The sequence below is a fragment of the Limulus polyphemus genome, unplaced genomic scaffold, assembly GCF_000517525.1.
Source record: "Limulus polyphemus unplaced genomic scaffold, Limulus_polyphemus-2.1.2 Scaffold7827, whole genome shotgun sequence".
NCBI lineage: Eukaryota > Metazoa > Arthropoda > Merostomata > Xiphosura > Limulidae > Limulus > Limulus polyphemus.
In genome coordinates, this window is record NW_013673437.1 from 10,197 (window position 1) to 16,214 (window position 6,018).

Consider the following 6,018-nt stretch of genomic DNA (forward strand, 5'->3'; position numbering starts at 1 on the left):
AAGGCAAATGTTAACTTCTATTATGATATCTTACCTTCCCCTCACAAAAAGATTGAATCGCACAATGAACTGGTGGAAGGCCAGTGAGAAAATGACCTCCCTTTAGGAAGCACCAAAAGGGAAACTATGGGGTATGAGAAGAAATTAAAAACAACACACCCATGGGAGATTGCACCACTTTTTAGCTAGGTATACTTTTCACCTTTTAGTAATGTGTTGTCAAAAAGGGAAGAAACATAGAGGTACCCGAAGAAAAATACAGAAATAATGCAACCTCCTGGTGTAGAGTGGCTAGGGTGTGACACACCATAAATGGGAGTTCGACCTCAACTAACACCTGGCAATATCTGGATTTGCACATCAGGTCCATGGTAGGAAGAGAGTCCTCTGCCTTTCACCTCAAAAACGGGTATAGGCAGCGAAGAGGAGCTTACATACCAAGAACCTGCCCTGAATGTGTGCATCTCGAACACAACCAACAGCAGATACACTGGGAACTGACATCTGGCAGATGGTAGGAAGGTGAAGAGCCCAGGTAAGTGTTTCTCTCCAGTCCAAAACCTGGTGGCATTGGGAATTTTTCGTTCAGTCCATTGTATGAGGAGGGTACCCACCAACCTTATACATGCGGGAATTAATCTGTCTTGTCAACTACAACCAACACCAGATTCACTAGGAACTAACATCCAGAAGTAAGTAGAAAGAGGGACCACCATTTATGGTTGCATCTCCAGTCCAAAACCTGGCAGCATTGGGAATTTGTCATGCCATCTACACCAGCAGAATGTCACCACCCTACTCTCAACTGAGTAGTATTGTGCACACTCAGGAGGACAGGCCTCCAAGGTCCACCATCCCAGCAACTAGGAACTGGTAAGTGGCAAGGACTCACATATTCCACTTGAAGAAGGAAGGAAGGAAAAATGTGTTGGAGAGTCTGGAGGACCACAGCACCAGTGAAAGTGCAATGGGTGACCACAATACCCTATTTTGGAAAAGAGAGTGATCACATCAACGAAATCAATCAACCACCACCTGGCAACATCCGGAATTGTACATCGAGACTGTGGCAGGAAGAGCCTCAGTGCCACAGATCATCAGAGATAGGAAGTAATCCCTGTACACCCTAGGATGAACATATTTATGAAGAAATATACCACAAGGTATACTTACGACCAGTCCTGTGGAACACCTCATCTCTACAGTGTGTTTAACTCTCTCAATATCGACTTAGTCAATTTGACCAACCACGTGACCTTTTTGTACTCGTTTAACACGACCTTATGACATGTTACGATATTGTATTTTCATGCATAGAGGACACCTCAATGGAATTGATCAACCAACACCTGGCAGCATCTGGAATTGTACATCGGGTCCACGGTATGAAGAGCCACAATGTCACAGTCACCTAGCATTGTATATGATCTCAGGTCATACAGTGCAGACTTAAGACTAAGTATACCTGGTCAGAAAACACTTGCCACAGAGTGGGATCCAAATATGCGATAAAGGCCCTGCAAAGAGAACAAAAAATGAATGGAGTATTTACCACCCACAGATAAACAGTTACAGCATTGATCATGTCTCCCAAAGCAAGATGGAAATGTGCAGCCAGGGACATTGTAAGGTGACGGACCTGAAAGGAAGAAAACATGAAAAAGGCGACAATCATCAGGAGAAAGGAAAGAAAAATGCCAGGTGAATTAACTGGGAAGAGAAAGGGGAAAAGGTCACAAGAGAGGTGAATATTTCACAGAAGAAACAAACGGACTTAGGAACCATGGAAGAAAGCAGTACAATGTGTCATATACTATTGAAGAGCCCTGACCAGACAAAGAAGACAGGCAGGATTGGAATGGTCATAATGGTGGGAAAAGGAGGGCAGGGAAAAAGGTGTTAAGGGAGAAGTACTCTCTTGAGCAGCCAAAATCTTGGAAATAAAGAAACGATCAGGAAAGTGAGTTAAAGAACATAAAGACAAAAGGTCCAATAGAGACGTGGAAAAAACATGGAAGGCCACAAAAAGGTGCTATTCTAGAAGGGAAGCAAGGTGGGGACGATGGAAAAATAGAACAAAACAATATGGATAAGACTATCAACTGTAAAATAAAAGCAAAGTCTGTAAACTGAAAAGTGGCAGATGATTCCACCTATAGCCCACAACAGATGGAAACCAAAAGGCCCAGTTCAAGAAGCCAAGGCACAAAGGGTGGTATGTGAAGGAACCATAGGATGAGAAGGAATATAACCCCTTAGAACAGACCAAAAGTGGTAAGTGTATGATGCATGCAAGTAAACTGCCAAGAAGACAGAATGGAAAATGAAGGAAGCTACACGTGAAAATTCAGCCCTTCAAGCAACGGACCATACAAAGCCACGCATGAAAATAGAGTGCAGGTACAAATGGATGACACATGCTAAAGTATGGCTGATGGAGGAGTGTCAAAAATAAAGGAATAGAAAAGAAAGCAATACCAAAAAAACTGGTATAACAATGAAACTCCCATTTGAGTCAGACAATATGTAACCAGCAGCATAACACCACATGGAGTGGTCTGAAGTATGGTAAGAACACGTGGGATATGAATAGGAAGATATGCATATTGGTACCAACCCAACCAATTCAGACTGAGAGAATCGAGTGCTCCCACCAGAGGATGAGGAACAGGAGACCAAAATCGGGGAAGTGGTGTATTGAGAAGAGTGGCAAAAACATCTAAATCTGGGATCCTCCACAGAGCCAACAAAACCCGAAAAATTGGTAGATACAAAGACCAAACCACAGGAAGAATATTCTCACGATGGGATAACTGGTCATCGACCAGATTCAGGGCACCTGGATTATGACATGCCAATAAAGTGATGGGAAGGCAGTGGGCCCAACACAGAAGATCTAATGTGAGAAAACAGAGGTATGTCAATCGAATGTCTCTTGTCCAGTGATGTATGAGACTACCATTACCAACTGGCACCTAGGAGCTCAAAGGAAGTGAATGGAAAGTCTGACAAACAGCAAAAAGTTCCAAGATTGATATAGAGAGAGGACTCAGAAAGAGACCATCAGCCCAACCCCCCCCCCCCAAAAAAAAAAACTGGAAAAAGAAGCATCTATAAAAGGTGACATTCCAGACAAGGAGGAGGAAGAGGAACACTCACAGTAGTAGTATTGTTCCAATCCAACCACCAGTCGAAGTTGGTCTGTAAGGGAGGGAGAGGGTAAGAGGGGCATCTAAGGGATCCCAAACAAAGTTCCATTGATCTATCAAAACCCACTGATTATGATTCATGAGGGTGCAACAAGATGAATGAGGGCTTTGAGAGAAGCCCATGTTTTTTAAAAAAAAGAGAGCTTCTTACACAGTAGGAAAAGGAGAGGATGAGATGCTGCATACAACTTTCCACAGCTCGCAACTGATGTGGAGCAGGTATGGCCCAACAGAGAAGGCAGTGGAAAAATACTCCAAGATGAACAAAACATTATGTGGGTGTGAGAAACAATTTGCTCCACTTTGACAAGTCAACCCACCATGACAGTGTCCTGGAGAAAAACTGAGGATGTAGAATTGATTCGTCTTGTGAGGAGGCAAGAGGCAGCCATACATCCATAGAAAGGTGAAAACAAAGGCCCCTGGAATGAATCAGGTGGGCAAAAAAAAACAGAAACCTGAGAAGGAGGGAAGAAAACGGGATTGTGAGACAACAGGGGAGATGAATGGAAGTAGAAGACCAGACTTACTGAAACGACTTTCAGAACCCATAGAACGACTGTCAAGGGTCTCCAAACATGGGCAAATTGAAATATTTTGGCCCCACCAGAGTAAGATAAATACGGGATAAGAGACACCAAATGCTGTGAGTCCAAATAAGGGAAGTTGAAACAATGATAATCATAAGCATGATCGTCCACAGTACGTGGGATTCGAGGCATACCAACCCCCAAATGCAAATGCTCCCCAAAACAACTTGCACAAATCTCAATATCCAGAGGAGGAAACATTAAAATAATGACCCAAAGTCTAGTCCCCGAGAAGAGCAGGGATGAAACATAAGAAATGGGAGTTTAGGACAGATCATAACATACCTGAATAATCCAATTCACCAAAAGGAAAGGTCTTTACAAGTCCCTTCAAAATGACATGCAACTGGTACACATGTTCAGGAGGGGGGGGGGAGGCTGTCCAAATCCCAAACTTCCAAATCATTGAAAATCGTGATAGAACAATCATAACTTTGTTGCATGAAATTGGTAAATTCTTGATGGACTAGAGTCGTCACTTCATGGGCCGAGAATCGTGGTTCTGGCCCATTGTATGTGGTCAGTAATTCTGCTGCAGCAGTTGTAGTTATAAGCACTTGAAACTGCAAGTCCATTACTCACGAAATTGAAAGAGGGGAGAAGATAAACAAAATAATTCGTAACTTTCCACAAAAGAGAACTAAAATGGTTAAGAACAACGTAATTAACTTTAAAGTAGAAAAATTAAGAAAGTAAAAGCTTGTGGATAAGTGAATCAAAATGCGAGCGAAAACACGTCTATTCAATAGGACTGCCAATCAAGAAGTAGTTAACAGCTGCAAGATTAGAGAGGGCACTAATTACGATAGGGGTAATTTTGCACTCCTATTGATAGAAGGTTTCTGCATAATTATTTGCATGTTAGTGTGCAGAAATGAGTGAAAGTATCAATGTTAGTGGCTATCGAAAATGTGCACCAACAGAGGACAGTATAAGTCGAGAAAGCTTTTTGTGAATAGAGGTATGATATCGTATAGGAAGCAGTGATGGAAATGGGGGAAATAGTTCTCAGTTGGCCATGTCATCGCGTTTGTCGACTTACATTCAAAATTTTATTGAACTACTATTTTAAGAATTTATGTCAATAAGTTTGGTATGAAATTGTAAACTATAATTCAAATTTTAGTATTATACATTAGTTAATTTCTTATTTTAAAAGTAAATATTATAAGAACACACCTAAATATTTGTGTTTGTCACATGGTATGTTGAATGCAGCATTAGTTCAAATTAGATGTGTATGATGTCCAAATACAAAGTTTATAGTTTCTTACGAATTAGGAACTTAAAATACCGATACTGACAAGCTAGAATATAAAATAACACCCCACTGTTCCTTCCAAGTGTGTACATAGTTCCTAAAATCCACTTCCTTTTCTGATCGGAAGTTAGGCCTAACAGTGTTGGCATTAGACTACTGGTATTTAGTATTTATTTCCAGGTTACAAAGACAGTGGTTAAGAGTAGTGTAGGAGTTAAGCAGTCAGTGAATGAACTAGTTTTATTTGGAAACTCAGGACTGGTATGTACTTTTAAGGAAGCTAATACTAATGAACATGTGCAATTTGTAGGTTGGAGGCAATATATAAACTATGAAGAGAAGTGTAAATTGTGGGAAATGGCAGCAGGATTTCAACAAATGCAAGAGGATCTTAAGCTTTTACATGCAAGAGATACATCAATTAACAATAACTTTTAGGAAGTTAGAGTACTATTACCAATATTAAGGCTAAAGTAGTGGAATTAATTGTAATAAGCCTATTCTGTTGAGCAACAGATTTCAGCTCTTGGCTTGCGCATATGATTATGAGGAAATATTGGAGGGAAGGAAAACAAAAGGATCTTCATAGAAGGATTTGGTTGATAAACTTAAGTTAAGGAGGTTCTAGTTATAGGTAATTCCTTGACAAGATATATGGAAATATAGGATAGTCTGTGGATAAATAAGGAGAAAAGAATTAGATTAAGGGGCACATGTGGAGGATATAAGTGAGAAAGCAAGAGATATAATAAAGGGGGCTAGCAATGATGCAGTTTTTGTTGTGCATGTAGGGGTGTTACGTCTCCGTTCGTTAGTTAATTTTCCGTAAATTCGTTCCGACGAAACTTTAGCGACACAAGTCCTTTGTTAAATAAAACTGGTTTATTCTTTCCGAATACAACTTACGATACACTTAATTTCAAGAGTTGCTCTATAACAAACGCTCACGTCTCACGTG

At 40.6% G+C, this 6,018-nt stretch overlaps 1 long non-coding RNA gene across 1 annotated transcript in view; it reads left to right on the forward strand.

The window, feature by feature from the left end:
• Positions 1–5,129: 5,129 nt before the first annotated feature.
• The window catches only part of LOC111089913, an 8,255-nt gene continuing 7,366 nt past the window's right edge, over positions 5,130–6,018 (forward strand). The window contains exon 1 of the long non-coding RNA XR_002614060.1: positions 5,130–5,142. This is a non-coding gene — a long non-coding RNA (uncharacterized LOC111089913). The remainder of the gene's footprint in view (positions 5,143–6,018) is intronic.